A 16,208-nucleotide genomic window follows, 5' to 3' on the forward strand; every position below is an offset into this window, starting at 1 on the left:
TATCCAGTATAAACAGTAAGGCTATTGTAGCTTCACGGAACAACTCATAATATAATTTTTTTGGTTCCCAAATGCTAATGGTTTCATAAACACACACACACACACACACACACACACACACACACACATACACACACACGCACACACACACGTGATTGGTTTTTAAATGATTACAAATTTTTTAAAAAGCAATCCCTAAAAATCAATTTTAATAATGAATACATTTTGAATTTGTGTTTCTGAGCTATTACCCATTTTGGTCATGAATTAATAATTCAGAGTACTTTTTTCATCCTTTTCACACTGATTTGTCCTGTTTTTTAAATCTGCCTATCTAGAAGTACCATGAAAATTTCTTCTTAAAAAAATGGGACTGGCTTTAGTTTAGCTATGATTCCATCAAGTGCCTCCAAAGGTGTGTTCCCATTGCTGCAAGAAAAAGAAAAAACAACAAATATATATTATATTTGCATATATTGTATACATACATATAATGCATTTTTATATTACTAAATGATGCTAGCTGAAACTTGCTAATTTATAGTAGCATGAGCACAAAATTGTAAACCTGTCTTCTCTTAAATGTATTTCTGATGAAATATTAACAATATTATTATTCCAAGCCAAAGTACATAACTGCAATAGAATTGTATGGTTTAGCCCATTTGCTCTACAAATGGCTTTTATTGCAAAAATTCCTTTTGTTAGTTTTATTTTTAAGGCATGTATTGGCACTGGTTAAAAAAAATGGAAAGTCAACCCCCAGCATCTGAAAGGAGAATTAAGGTGTTGGCAAGACCATGATCTGCTAGTGGAGGGTCCTTCCTTGCCTCTTCCAGCTTCTGGCTGGAATTCTCCAAGCATTCCTTAACTTGTAGCAGCAAGACTCTAATCTCTACCTTTGTCTTTACATAACCATTGTCTCCATGTGTCTGTGTCTTCATACTATGTTTTCTGTGTGTTTGTCTCGTTCTTCTTACAGGACAGTAGTCCCTTGGAACTAAGGGTCCACACTACACCCTATGACCTCAACTTAACTAATTGCATGTATCCAAAGAAAATTTTATTTCATATAACGTCATTCTGAGATGTTGGGGTTAGGATGTCAACCTATCTTTGGGACAGGGATACAATTTAACCCACAACACCCGCTTTAGCAGGTACTTTAGATGCTGGGATGAAACAAAGTCCATGCTCTTCAAGTGCAAGGAGATTGACATTAAACAAACAAAACCCAAGACTATCAGTTAGTGGTAAGTGCTACATAGACAATTATATAAAAGGGCACCTACTTAGGATGAGGGATCACAAAGGTTATTCAAAGGTGACTTTCAGCTGAGCCCCCCGCAAGAAGGTGACAGCCATGAAAAGATGGAGGAAAAAGGATTCCAGGCAAAGGAAATCCATGCCCCCAGGACCTGTTCCTGTCCCATTGTTCACAGCACAGCCTGTCAGCACAAATGGTTTTCTCAGTGAATCTATGTAATACTTCAAAAATTATCTACCTAAGGTTGGGCTTCTTGTAGGTAGTTTCCTGTCCAGTTATGGACAGATGGAAGAGCAACCCTTAGAATGGAAGTTTTCATACTCTAAAAGAAAATCTATTCCTCTTTAGTTTGAAGATGAAATATTTCTGTTATGGGCTATGAAGCTATTTTTATAGTTTGAGAGCTACTTTCCAAATAAAACTGAATATCATTGCAAAGAGTTATTTAAAAATAGGGAGCGTATTAAAGCTAGGTAAGTCCCACTGATATGTCCTTGAAAGATACCGGATATGATTTTCATACACTCATTCATAAAAGACACTAATATCATTTATTAGACAAGCATTCTCAAATTTATCTTTAAATTAGACAGAAGTAATGTGGTCATCGCTATTTTCATGAAATATGACTATATTTCACCAAAGCCTTATTTTTCTAAAAACCCCTCTTCCCTTTTTAAATGTTCGAGGTTCTGTAGGATAGGGTTGACTGATTGGAAGCAGGGCTCTAATTTCATGTCAAGGAAAATGAAAACGTTGTATGACAATGAAAAACTGCAGAAAAGATTTAGGGGCCAATAACGTTTGTACCTTTTCTCTGTCGGTTTTTGGTTTGCATTTTTAATACTCCTAAGGAGGAGATCCACATTAAAAATAGGGCACCTTTTTTTCACCTCTGTTGTTTGCAGACATAAGCATATTTTCCTCACTGAATTATTAACTTTTCCATATGCCTGTCAGTTTTTAGAAAAAGACCAAGAACTTGTAAAATCACACGTCAGAGTCTGTGATTCAGAGAGAGAACAAATGCATCCAGCTCCCAGAATAAGCTCAGAACTGACCCAATTGAGTCTCTAATATGCTTTCTAAGAACATAGTTACTTCACAATAACTTTCTATGAATTTCCTCAAACAAAATTTAACAAGGGTCAAAGGATCTCTTAAGATATTCAGAATTTAAAACTGCTCATCTTTTCATCATTTTTTGGAGTGGGGGGAATATATGATACAAACCTTAAAACTTATTCAAATTAGGAAAAGCTCTCTTACAAAATAAACATTTCAAGAAACTTATAGGACGCTCTTTTTTATTAAGTTATATTTCAAATAATTGCATGAGAAAAAAGAGTTTAGGAGATTGAACACAAAGTCAAGTCTACTCTATCCCTTTGGGTCATTCTAGACTAACCTAAACAAATTAGACAAACAGTCATTCATTTATGAGAGAGTGAAAGCTACTCCTCACTCTCTCCCTACCCTCCACCACCTTCACCTGTGGTTTCTAGAAGCCTTAGACCCCAGCATGAGGCATCCCGTGTCCTGGCTCGGGGGACAGGCACTGTAAAGTCTGCAGCTACTCACTATGATCTACTAGGACAGCCAGAAAGGAAACCAGTTTGTATTCAGTTGGGTTTTCTGTTGCTTCTTAAAGTCCCACAGTGACGATTTTCAGAGGTCTGAGTGAAATGAGTTAAATGAGTTATGAATATTATATTAATACTAGCTGGCCAGATAATTAACAGAGACTGGTAGAGTCAAAGCTCACCTGTAAGTAAGCTATTCGAGTCCATTGTTTGTGGTTGCTGAGAATTATGATCTATCCCAAAGTATTCCCTTGAAAGGATATGGGTATGAATGTACTTCCAGAGATAGGAAGAGGGGAGTCCAAAACATAGAGGACCATTTTCTAAGACAACTGTAGCAAAGAAAAGGAAATAGCTATTTACTCAGTGTCAAACAAAACAAACACAATATGCTGCGTTAGGGGGAATGACCTGTGGATAGAGGTGAAGCAGTGCTTTCTCACATGAAGACCACACCTTCTTGGCAAGCTTTTTAAGGGAACTAGGCTGCAGTGAGGCATGTTCTTCTTGAACCTTTCCTTGCACCACTCTGCCTCAGCATGTCGATTCTAGTGAGTTCTATGCATCAGTACGAGCTGAGAATAGATAGAGAAAAAAAATAGTCAGATTTGGGTTGTTTTAGAAAAGTGGAGAAGAGAAGAAGGGAAGATATAAGTCCTAGGATAACATTAATACTATGAGTCACATATACCTGAAGTTTCCATATGTGTTGCAGATACAATTTATGTGGTGACACACACACCTTCTTTTTTCTTGGTTTACTCTTCCAGATTCTCCTCTTGATTCGCCCTCCCCCTGGGCAATTTCTTCTGGTGGATTTCAAGGCTGTGATTTTAAAGCAGGCTGCTCTGACCTAGATAGATTGGTTTGGTCATGATGGTTTTTTATAAGAACTACACCAAGTGGAGTAACAAATAAGATATTTCCAGTGTGAGCAACATTGTGGTGATGAAGACTGACTGGAGTGAATGGGTCCCAGCTTCTTGAATTTGGAACTCTACTTGGTTCAAATTTACCAAGTGGTTATTATCTGTTTACGGCATTTGACCTCAGACGATCCCATAGCTATAGTGCAGAGAAAGCTAAACAAAGTAACGAATATTCCCATTACAATCCAAGTGAGTCAGTTGCAGAGACTGGCGGACAGGGGGCAGGGGGAAGAAGATTGCTTTACATAAACATTCTGAAATTCAAGATCTCTCCACCTTGAGGAGGGGATGGAAAACTATAGTCTACCGTCTATTGCTGCCATTGCTTCTACAACCCTTTAAAAATGGAAAAACCTTGCTTAGCTTCCAGAATTGGGCTGGATTTGACCTGTGGACTGTAGCTTCCAATTTTGGAAGCTAAGCAAGGTTTTTCCATTTTTAAAGGGTTGTAGAAGCAACGGCAGCAATAGAGACCTTATGTTCCTGAGAAGCGTTAAGATATTTATCTGACCGTTTACAGAAAAATGTGCTGACTCCTAATATGAGCTGCAGTCCCCTGGAGCTCTAAAAGTGCTTCCCTGGGACTCCTGTACGCAATCACTAGGAAGAAAAGAAGGTAGCTGTGGAGGATCTGGGGGGAGGTGTTACTGCCAGGCCAGAGAAGGTATATGCTCCTGGTGTCTGCATTTCTTTGAACAGAACAGGATCTCATGGTCTGCGGCTACCTGTAGGGGAGGGTTGGAAATACAGCCCAGCCCTGCACTTAGAAGGAAAAGGAATCTGGTTGATGAAAATGCAGATGTTAGAAAGTCCACAAGGTTAACTGCTAAAAGAATTAAACAGGCAGCTGTTAAAGAGTTCGGGAGGAGGCCAGAACACTTCAGATTGAGGTTATGAGGTTATCACGGTGATTTCCCAGGAGAGGTCAAACTACCCTGGTCAGTCATCAAGAGGGTGGAAAAGGCAGGTAACTGGAATGAGATCATCAAAGGCACAAAGGTGGAAAGTGTAGGCTTGCCCAGGGAATCATATTTAACAAGGAAAGAGGCCCACAGGGAAGTTCTAAGAAATATTCTTAGAAAGACTGAACTCAACTGGTAAAAGGCCTTGAGTGTCAGACAGGCAATACATGTGGACGAGAACTTTTAAAAATCGTTCAATCAGGGATTCTTTTTTCTGGGTTTTCATGCTATTTTTTTTTGGTTTTGTCTCTATGGCAACATGGTCTTTGAGTCTGGAAACTCAGCATCTTGCGTTTCCTCAAAGTTATCTCTGGGCAGAGGTTACCTTCAGGAGATAGGAATGTTAGAATCTCAAAATATGAAATTGAAATGATAAAAACTTACTCATCTCCTTGAGAAAAAAAATCAAATTCTTAAATCCTACGTTTACAAGAGTATGTGATAACATTTATACTCAGTATAAAGAATAACAGTAAAACACTCAGGCACCCACCATAAACATCAGTAATAATAGAACATTGCCAGTAAATTTTTTAAAGTTTATTTATTTATTTTGGGAGAGGGAGAGAGCACAAGCAAAGGAGGGGGAGAGAGAGTGAATGAGAATCCCAAGCAGGCCCCGTGCTATTGCCCTGGAGCCCCAGTGTGGGGCTCAAACTCATAAACTGTGAGATCATGACCTGAGCCAAAATCAAGAGTCACATAACCAACGAAGCCACGCAGGCACCCCTCTAATGGGATTTTCAAACAACCATCTGATCTCCTCCTACAGAAAGAGATAAGAAGATATTTCTGAGAGAGGCAGAACATTTTACTTTTCAAACATTTCTTTACGTTTCTTTTCCTTTTTCCATTTCATGGGTAGGTTTCCATTCTGAATAATTAGCATGTGTTTGCCTCATGAGAACAACCTGAGTTGCAAAACCTCATTTTTAAGCTTTTCTGCTTAAAGCAATCAGTTCCATAAATTATACATCTGTTACTTGATATGCGTTTTCCAATAGGTAATCTAAAGCCATCCCACATGAATACTCATTTTCACATTAAAGATAGAAGACGCCTAGGAGCCTGATTTTCTAGGGTATTTTTTTTGGTCCCCTTTTTTTAATTCCTTTTTTTTCCCCCAAGAGGAAAATACTCTTCTTTGGAAAATCTTATTTATTCTTGATGAGAAGCTTTATTTCTATCGTCAGAAATACCATTTTAGATTTGTGTAATCAGTTCAGCAAACCGCTTCTTAAAGTGATAAATAACTATCAAATTAAACTTGCAATTAAAGTTTACTAAAAATATAGGTTGCTGTAATTTTGTTGGTGATAGAAGGACAGAAGGAGAAATGATTAATGATGATTACTAATTACGCAGCTGTGTTCGGAGCATACAAGTCTACAGAACCATGGGCTTAACGCTAAATAAAGGCTCCCTCCCAGGAAAAACCTCTGTAGACAGGATCGAAATGCAGCTCATGTTAGTCAGTACTTCAACACCCCCAGCTCCTCCTCTGGCTAAGCTGGACAATGAACACCAGAAACATCGAGGGCTAGAATGATCATTTCCACTCTCCTTTCTTTGTTGCTTTTGTGTTGACTGTTAGATAAAATAATGCCATCAATGTGAGAAATTATCAGGTATCAGTAGTGGTGAAAATAAGATCATCTTGCTAAAACTCTGCCTTCTCTCTTTCCTAAATCTTGAGGAATGTGTCTCGTAGTTCAAATGAAAAATGGCTTGCTTATTGATGAGGCTAATGGAAATCACTGTAGAATAAAATCACTACATATTTAACTTGTAGACCAAAGATCCGTGGTTTGATCACTTCATCTGTAACTTTAAAACAAGAAAACTTACAAATTAGGTAGCCCTCGAAAACATTTTTAACCATGTAGTTTTTTATATTTTTAAAATTATATATGTATATTATATATAAATATATATTTATGTTTATTTATTTTTGAGAGAGACAGAGCGTGAATGAGGAGGGGCAGAGAGAGAGAAGGAAACACAGAATCTGATGCAGGATCCAGGCTCTGAGCTGTCAGCCCAGAACCCGACACCAGGCTTGAACTCCTGGACCATGAGATCATGACCTGAGCCGATGTCAGAGGCTTAACAGACTGAGCCATTCAGATGCCCCACCATATACTTTTTTAAATTAGCATAAAAATAACATCCCCCCCCCCCTTTTTTACCTCCACTGCTGTAGAAATACCATTATTTTAGGAAACACCGTTTAACAAATAAAACAACAGAGATCTATAGAGGCTATATGAAATTGTAAAATCACAAATCTAATTCTCTTATACCCGGAAGTACCCAGTGGTACTTCCTGTACCCAATATATGACCAAAACCAAAGAAAAAGCATACAAAAAAAGAAGGAGAGAGAGAGAGAAATGGGGAAAGAAAAAGGAGAATGATAAAGGGAGAGGAAAAGAGGGAGCAAGAAAAGAACCAGAAGGGATAGAAGATGTTTCTGCTTTTATGAATGTGAAACAAAGGATACTGGCCAGGGAAGAAAATGGTAATGGCGGTAGGGAGAAGAGTATGGAACTATGGAAACAGTTGTCACCTGTTAACATAGCTCCTGAGACTCCCCCACACTCTGGTTGTAAATTTGCAGGTATATAACCCGATTGTTGAATGAGGGCGATGCACACACCTTTCCTTCCGGGCTGTCTTGGTGTGATAAAATGATTGAAAAAAAGAAAAAAGACATGTCTCTGTTGGAATCTAGGTCCACCACGGAAGTGCAGAGTGACCTTGGCCACATTACATAACTTGTTTACTCTTGTCTCCTCCTGGGAGGAATGGTAATAGAATCTCCATCCACCCTACCCACATCTCATCGGTGTTATCTGAAGACCTGATGAGATCATTTTCGTGTAAAAGCTCTTTGAAAGCTGTAAAGCACCAAAGGAACATAACATTTGACCATAAGTAGACTGCTCCTGGGCCTGGCAGTCCAAAGTCAAATACAAAAGGAAATGGAAGACATGGATTACACCATTCTTTCTAAAAAAGTTTTTTTAACTTTTAAAAAAATTTTGTTAAATGTTTATTTATTTTTGAAGGAGAGAAAGAGAGTGAAGGGGAGAGGCTCCAGAGAAAGAGAGAGACAGAATCTGAAGCAGGCTCCAGGCTCTGAGCTGTCAGCACAGAGCCCAACTCAGGGCTCAAACCCATGAACCCACAAGGCCATGACCTGAGCTGAAGTCAGATGCTCAACTGACTGACCCACCCAGGTACCTCTGGGTTACACCATTTCTAACAAAAATGCAGCTTACCCATAGCGGGATGTATAAAGCCCCTTTGAGATTATCAGAGTGCTTGATATTAAGCAACAGAGCTTAAGCAATTTTATTTTAGTCTCATAAACATAAAAATCTACAGCTTTTTTCTTTGATAAAGTGGCTCAAAGAGGCAGGGGTGGGGGGAAGGAAGTAGGGTATTTACTTCTGCCAAGTGCTCTCTGGGGACCTCTGACATTTGGCTCCCCATGACAAAGTCCTAGGAGACTGCCTGCATCTTCCACCTCTCCCTTGTCCTGAGTGACACAGAGCTGGAGAACCAGCATCAGCCAAGAAAGAGAGAGAGAGAGAGAGAGAGAGAGAGAGAGAGAGAGAGAGAGAGAGAGACATGCTCCTGACAGCTCTCTTGCAACAACCAGCCCGGCGCCTCCTGTCATAGCCGGCCAGTTACTGGTGGCCAAAGGCACTGATGCCGTTAAGACAGGGGCTGATGTAGGATCCGAACTGCTGACGTGCAGCCTCATGCTTTTGACAGTAACTCCGACTTCTGGGGCTTCAGAAAGGGAATAGACATTTGGAAACAAATATGACAAAACATTTTTCCCCTTCAACTGTTTAGCACATGGTACTGAATTTTGGAGGATTAAAAAAAAAAGAAGAATGTATTGATTATTTTCTTAGGCCTCTTAGAGCTTATCAAGTGTTTTATCACATTTCTATAAACTACAGCCTTTGCCCAAAAGCTTTGTTTGCGCAAGGGTGTGTCCAGTCCACGGGTGGAAAATTTCCATAATTCTTTCCACTCTGTACTGTGTTCCTCCCTCTTTCCTTTGTTCTATTGTTCAGAGTTTCTGTCCATTGAGATCCTAACAAGCTTTAATTGTAAGAATCAACTTTATTTGAGATTTTAAAGCATCAAGGACCAACATGGTGGGGTAAAAAAATCTGAATTCTTTTGGGATAGAACCAAATATTTGCCAAATGTCTATACAAAGAGCAAATGTGACTCTTTTCTTACTTATTCAAACATCCAATTGTATTTGTTAAACAACTATTCAGCCAGTACTATCAAAGACACCGCATACCCTTTTTAAAAAAAATCCTTCAATTCAGCAGATTAGCCGGGATGACCCGTTTTGTCACCACAATGGTGACATTGTTTGTGCACTTAAATATCGTTCCCACTTTTGGCCCTTCCCTATTCCTGTGTCTGAGACAGGAGCTGAGAGTTACTGTGTGAGGGAAATTTTTAGAAACCCCAGCACTGTTGGGGGAATGAATATCTTTACCAAGAACTCATAAATTATCTTGAGATGAGTAAGGGCGATTTGAAAACCGTCTTCCCCTTTGTCTCATCGGTACGGTACTGTCTTCTCCTTTAGCTGTTCTCTGCTGCGAAGTCTGTCCCCTAAGTCTCTGTCATGTCCCCCACGTGCACCCCTCTGCACTCTTCACTTGAGCAGAGTAGTCATCTCACCATTTTCTAAGAGAAAATCATAGATTCGTATGGTGCGAGACAGAAGTTGATGTCATCTCTCTCTTAGACTATAGACTTCAGAAACAAAAGAGAAAGTGCTGTCTGCACAAGAACACTTTTACAGATTGGGGCAGTCAATTTTCTCCTTTTCCGGGAACAGTCCATTCTGAAACCACAGTGATCCTTCACCAGCACCACGATGAGCAGCATCCCAGGCAGCCTCGAGAGCAAATTCTGAGACTTTCTTTTCATTAAAATGCAAAAGCATATTACAACTGCCTTGGCCTACAACACACTCTTTAATTTAAAAGCAAATTCTAAATCTTTGAAGATGAAACATTAAAAAAAAAAAAAAAGGCTCAAGCCTAAACAAACTTAAGTCTCTCCGGAAAAGTCATTGATAAATACATTCACACTGTGAGTGTGTTTTCACACTGTTAAGCATGTATCTATTAAAAAATAACCAGTGTTTCTGAAAACTGCTCTCTTTTAATAATCTCCCTGGGGCCAGAACACACAGATAGTTCATGAAATCAGGGCCTTGTAGGTAAAAGGAATCATTTTGTTAGATGAATTCTTCGGGAAAGAAGATCATGCCAGGATCCTTTTTTTTTTTTTAGATTGGATTCTCTACCCCATCATGATCCACTATAACAATCTATTATAAATTGCATTTGTGGTGGCTTTGTAATGTGTCAGCATGGCTAGGATGAACTACATTTCCCAGAATTCCTGGCTAAGGCAGGCTCTATGAAAGGTTCTTGTGGAAGACATGGAGAGTGGACATGAAGCAGCAGCCATGTCTTAGCTCACCCAGCCCGTGCCTTGTCTCCCCCCACTGGGATACAACAGTGACCTAGCTTGCAATGTTCTATCTTCCACTGGAACCTCGTTCAGCTTCTCAGATTCCTGCACCCAGGCAGTAGCAACAGCTCCAGACACAATGATGAGAAACATTTGCATGCCTGGGGATAGGAAATAAATCCCATACAAATCAGGGGTCTGCAACTTCAGTGAAATGTCTAGGGGTCCGGCCTAAGGTATGTTGAGGCACCTCTTCTGACCTATTAACTGAGTGACCTGAAAATTATCAATTGTGAGTGGAGCCCAGAACAAGAGAAAGCTCTACAAAAAGTCCAGACTGCTGTGCAAATAGCTCTGCCACTTGGACCATACAATCCTGAAGATTCAATGGTTCTTGTAATATCAGTGATGGATAAGAATGATGTTTAGAGTCTTTTTCAGACACCAATGGGTGGATCACAGAATAGATCCTGAAGATTTTGGAATAAAGCCCTACCATCCTCTGTGGACAACTATTCTTCCTTTATGAAATAGCTTTTGTTTTGCTACTGGCTTTTGATAAAAATTTCATGTTTAGCTATGGGTCACCAAGTGAACATGGGTGTGAGTAGGTACTGTCCGACCCCCTGGGCCATAAAGTTGAGCATGCATGGAAGTACTTCATTCCCAGATGGGAAAGATATATATGAAATCAGGTTTGAGCAGAACCTGAAGGCATAAGTCTGCTGTGTGAATAAGTGGCCCATCTATTGGTGGCCCCCTACTCCTAATTGTCTTCTCTCTCTTAACCTGAACCTCTAACCTCTTGAGGAGCTCCCTGTGACTGGGTGATGGAGGAAGAAAAAACAAAGGTCCACTATGCACATGAATTTGCACAATAGACAGATGCCACTTAAAAGTGGACAGCTAAAAAGTAAAGGTTCAGGTGTGCATGACAGTCCCACTTTGGGATGGCCCTGAAGGACAGTGGTGAAGGAAAACACTCCTGGTATACAGAACGTTGAGCAGGCACCTGATTGTCCATTTTGCTTGGGCAGATACCTGCTCAGAAGTACAAGTTTATACTAATTCACAGGCCGTGATTGAAAAACTGGTGACAAAGAAATCTATAGGAAAGATAGAATGATAGACCTCTCCAAATGCACATAGCCGGTGATGATATTTGTGTTCTGTGTGAATGCTCACCAAAGGGTAAACTCAACAGAGGAATATTTAATAATCAGGTGGGTAGGATGAGTCATTCTGTGAATATTTTCAGCAACCCCTGTCATTGCCCAATTGGTACATAAACAAAGTGGCCTTGGTGGCAAAGATGGAAGCTACATATAGGCTCAGCAACATACACTTCTGTTTACCAAGGCCCATCTGGCTATGGCCACCACACAGTACTCAGTCTGCTAAGTGCAGAAATCCACACTGAGTGGTGCTGACATGGCACCAATCCCAGCTACCAGCTAGCCACCGATTGGCAGATTGATTGGACTATATCAGATCACTTCCCTCATGGAAAGGACATACTTTGTTCTTACTGAAATAGACACTGACTCTGGACACAGATATGCTTTTTTTGTGCATAATGCTTCTGCCTAAAGTAACTTAGTTCACAACAAATGAAGTATAGAAAGGAAGGCTATATTTTTCTGTGTGCAAGGAAGGCATGCAGTTTATTGGTCTCACCATGCCCCCCATCACTCAGAAGAAGCTGCTGACATACTGGTAGAATGGCCTTTTGAAGACTCACTTACGGTCAGTTGTCCAGGAAGTAAAGTATGTTCTAAGTCATCATCTAATATATATATATATATATATCTGTTTCTCCCATTGCCAGGAGAAAAGGTGATTTAGGAAAAGCTCCTCTCACTGTTATCCCTAGTGATCCACCAAATTTTTGCTTCCCATCCTTATGATATTTGGCTCTGCTGGTCTCGAAGTCTTAGCTCCAAAGAAGGACCCAACAATGAGTCTGTTGAACTGGTGTGCACCTGGATGCTGGACACTTTGACTTGTGCCACTGGATCAACAGACAAAAAAGGGGGTGATTGAATGTGACCTGCTTCTGCACAGAGGTAAGGGGCAGCATCTCTCCAATTTTAAAATCTCCTAGGTTGTCTCTCAGTATCCCGATATCCTGCATTAAGCTAAATCAACTCAATTAGCAGGAGTGCTAATGGCCCAGACCCTTCAGGAATGAAGAATTGGTTCACCCCACCAGGCAAGGATCCATAACTAGCAGAAGTCTCCACTGAAGACAAAGGGAATATGGAATGGGTGGTGGGAGGAAGCATCTCTAAATACCATCTATGACCATATGACCAGTTGCAGGTATGAGTACTATAATAGTTATGAGTATTTCTTCTTTATTATGATATGACTATGTATATGAATATATATCATAATATGACTATTTATGCCTATATATATATTTAACTAGTTATTTTTGTGTTTGTCCTTTCTTATCCCCTTATTATCTAACATGGGTTAATAGTACTTAATATCTCAGTATATAAATTATAGGATAGCAAAGGAAAAGTGTGAACCAGCTGGAATCACACTAGAAATGAACATCACCTCAAGTCAAAAAAAAACTTTGGATCCTCTTCTGAGGAAAAGTTAATGTGTTTCTGGTTGGGCTTGGGATAGATGTATCAGGTACAGATGCACACATGTGCATGCACTAACACACGCATGCACGTGCACACACACACACACACACACACACACACACATCCTAGTGTTTCTGCTTCTTTGAACCCTGACCAGTACAGTATTTTAGTTGAATTTTAAAAAGTTGCATTTTTTAAAAAGCAGTTTTATTCAGATATGATTGACATAAAATAAACAGCACACATTTAAGTTGCATATTTTGATAAGTAGTAACATATACATACACCTATGAAACCATCATTATACTCAAGAAAGTAAAATATTCATCATTCTCAAAATTTACTTCTTTCTCTTTCCAACTTCCCTTCTCTGCTTCTCCTTGCTCACTTCCCCAGGTAACCCCTGATGTGCTTTCTCTCAATCAAGAGGAGTTTGATTTTCTAGAGTTTTATATAAATAGAGTTAGACAGTATGTTCTCTTTTTGTCTGGCATATTTTGCACAGCATAACTCCTTCAAGATTCAGCTGTGCTATTATGTGCTCATTCTATAATAGTTTGATCTAAAAGGTTAAACCTTTAATGACAGGATTTTAAGTACAGGTCAATCACGAGCATTTAGATGCAGTGTGACTGGGCATAATTCAGAGAAACAGAAATCCAGGCAATCAGAGATAATATGCTGGGAACCTGTCCTGATAGTGGGAGGATCTAGAGAGAGTGTGATGACTCCAGCCTCACCTTTTGGTGGATAGCAAGAGTTTCTCTAGAAAGGTCTTTGAAAGGCTGGACTCTGCGTCAAACAGAAATTTTGGCCAGTGGAATAGGGCTGGACTGCACCATATCCAAAGGTTATCTAGGATACTTGGGAGGGAATAGAATGCTCACTGAATTTTGAGTGTGGCATCTTCTGAGAAAAACATTGAATGACATCAGCCTGAATAAAGATGAGTCATTCTTGTTCTTACCTTTCTTCAGTACCATCAACATATGAATTCAGCAGCCCTTAGGCTCCTTTCACCTACTTTTTCTCTACCCCCACTTTCTCTTACAGATAAGCCAAGAGTGACAGATTGCTCCACAGGGTCCTTTAAAGCCTCCAAATATGAGTCATGGAAGGCAACATAAAGTAGCAGGCATTTGACTGAAAAGCAAGAGATCTGAATTTTAACCCAGATCTGGAACTTAGTTATTAGCATGGGACAGTGAATAAATTAGATTCTTTCTCTAAGGCTCATATCCTCAGCTGGAAACTGGCAGAGCTGGACTATGGGGTCTTGAAACATCTCTTTATCCTATGCATGTAGGAGTGGGATAATAAAGTCCTGGAGGATTAACAGGTATCAATCGTCATGACGAGAATCATGTAAGCAACCTGAAGCGAATCCCCACTTGTGACTGTAGGCACTATAGCATAGCCAGCCATCCACCTATCCCCTGCCCATCCATCCATCCATGACCTTTCCATCCAACAAATATCTAGTGAACACCAATATGTACAAGACATTGTGCTTCGCAATGGAGCCAAGACGATGAATATGACCTGGCTCTGGTCCTCAAAATGCTCACAGTTCACTAAGAGAAAACAAATTTGTTCATAATTAATTACAGCGTTTGATAATTTGAATAACCAATCTCTTACAAATAAAGATGGTATTTTGGTAATACTTTGACCCTCGGAATCTTGTATAGGATAGGAGGAGAATAATTATTTTGTTGTTTTTGTTGTTGAAGTAACTGAAAATGAATACATTTATGGCAAAGGCCATTTCAGAAAGTACTCCATGAAGATACAGAAGGGAAAAATTATCAATGCCCATCTCAAGCATTCACGTTTTACGAAACTTGTGGTCACACTTTTTCCTTGGCGTGTCTTACTGCTTGTTATATTTTTGTATGTACTAATTACTGTAACAAACCTTTAGAAAGAGGAAGAGGAAAGAGAACAAAGCTTAATTCTACTCTCCTTATAGCTAGGCAGGGAACCATCGATCTTCTTTATTAGGAAAGGCCCAAGCTGGGAAGTCATGAACTTTCTAAGCAAAGGAAATATTATCTGGAATCACTACATTTAGTTAATCCAATTTATTAATTTATACTCTTAAATATAAAATAAATTTCTTACATTTGTTTATTTTTGAGGGACAGAGTAAGACAGAATATGAGCAGGGGAGGGGCAGAGAGAGAAGGAGACACAGAATCCAAAGCAGCCTCCAAACTCTGAGCAAGCATTCAGCACAGAGCCCGACGTGGGGCTCGAACCCATGAACCGTAAGATCATGACCTGAGCCGGAGTCGGACACTTAACTGAGTGTCCCAGGCACCCCAATACTCTTAAATATAAATGTGATTATTTTAAACCTGAAGTTCAGCCTCAAAAACAAGTATGTATTTTTGAGGTTCGTGTCATAAACACTAAAACGTTTACTCAGCATCTAAGTTGTCCAGCAATGTTTGGTTTTAAGTCGATACCATTCTCCTTTATTCTCTTCAATCGTGCCAGAAACAAACAGCTTTAGGCTGAGTTAAATAGAAGCAACAGCTTATACCAACAGGGGAACCCTGACCATCATTTCTCTTTTTAGTTCTTAACTTGCACTGTTGAAGATACTAGTGAGTAACAACACGTGTAGAGTCTATCAGTTTGACTTTAATGATTCAGCTCTTCAGCAGACCTGGGTGAAGCTTGCTCCTCCGTCTGACTTCCCCACAGCCAGTAATCTAGGTCATGTGACTGGCTGACCCCTCCACCCCCCTGCACCACCTACCTCCGCTCCCCGACATGCCATCAGATCCCACCCAAAGGAGCCAGTCGTCCTCATGGAACAATGAGCAATTCTTACGAGACACAACTGGCGCTCTGTTACTGTGGCACAGGAAAGCTTGATAAGATCTCCCAGCCTCAGCATTCTTTTGTGTCAGCAGACGCAAGTGGGATGTTCCTTCTGCAGCTCTTACAGAGCAAGAGGAAGCAGGCTGCAAAACACAATGCTCATTGAAATCGGCTTTCATCTGAGGAATCCCTCGGTGGCTCCTGCTTCATGATGTGCATTCTGTCTGCCGCTGAGCTCTCCTGATGCATTTCCGTTGTTTGTTCTGAGGGGAAGGCAGCACCTTTATGAGACTCACTCTTTTACTAGGTAAAGGGCATCACATTGTCCTGGGCGAAGCCTTCTGTGTCGGGATGTCTCCAGTGTGTCTGGAGCCTAGAAGGAACATTAAAAATAAAATATAGAACAATCCAGCCATCCGTCACCCTGGCTCACTGATGTAGCCCTGGGTACGTAGGGGAGGAGCATGCACAAAGCCGCCCTGATGAACCTCGCAGCATGTGCGG

The 16,208-nt window shown here is 40.1% G+C and overlaps 1 long non-coding RNA gene across 2 annotated transcripts; it reads right to left on the reverse strand.

Annotated features, from left to right (window-relative positions):
* Positions 1-200: 200 nt before the first annotated feature.
* Positions 201-15,966, reverse strand: LOC115296568. 2 transcript variants are annotated; one of them, XR_003910930.1, is made up of 3 exons: positions 15,640-15,966; positions 3,262-3,425; positions 201-429 (listed from the first exon to the last, which is right to left on the reverse strand). It is a non-coding gene; the product is annotated as an uncharacterized LOC115296568 (long non-coding RNA). The 2 variants fall into 2 exon arrangements; XR_003910931.1 differs by having other exon boundaries at positions 3,033-3,425.
* Positions 15,967-16,208: the final 242 nt, after the last annotated feature.

Source organism: Suricata suricatta, chromosome 7 (genome assembly GCF_006229205.1).
Source record: "Suricata suricatta isolate VVHF042 chromosome 7, meerkat_22Aug2017_6uvM2_HiC, whole genome shotgun sequence".
Lineage (NCBI taxonomy): Eukaryota > Metazoa > Chordata > Mammalia > Carnivora > Herpestidae > Suricata > Suricata suricatta.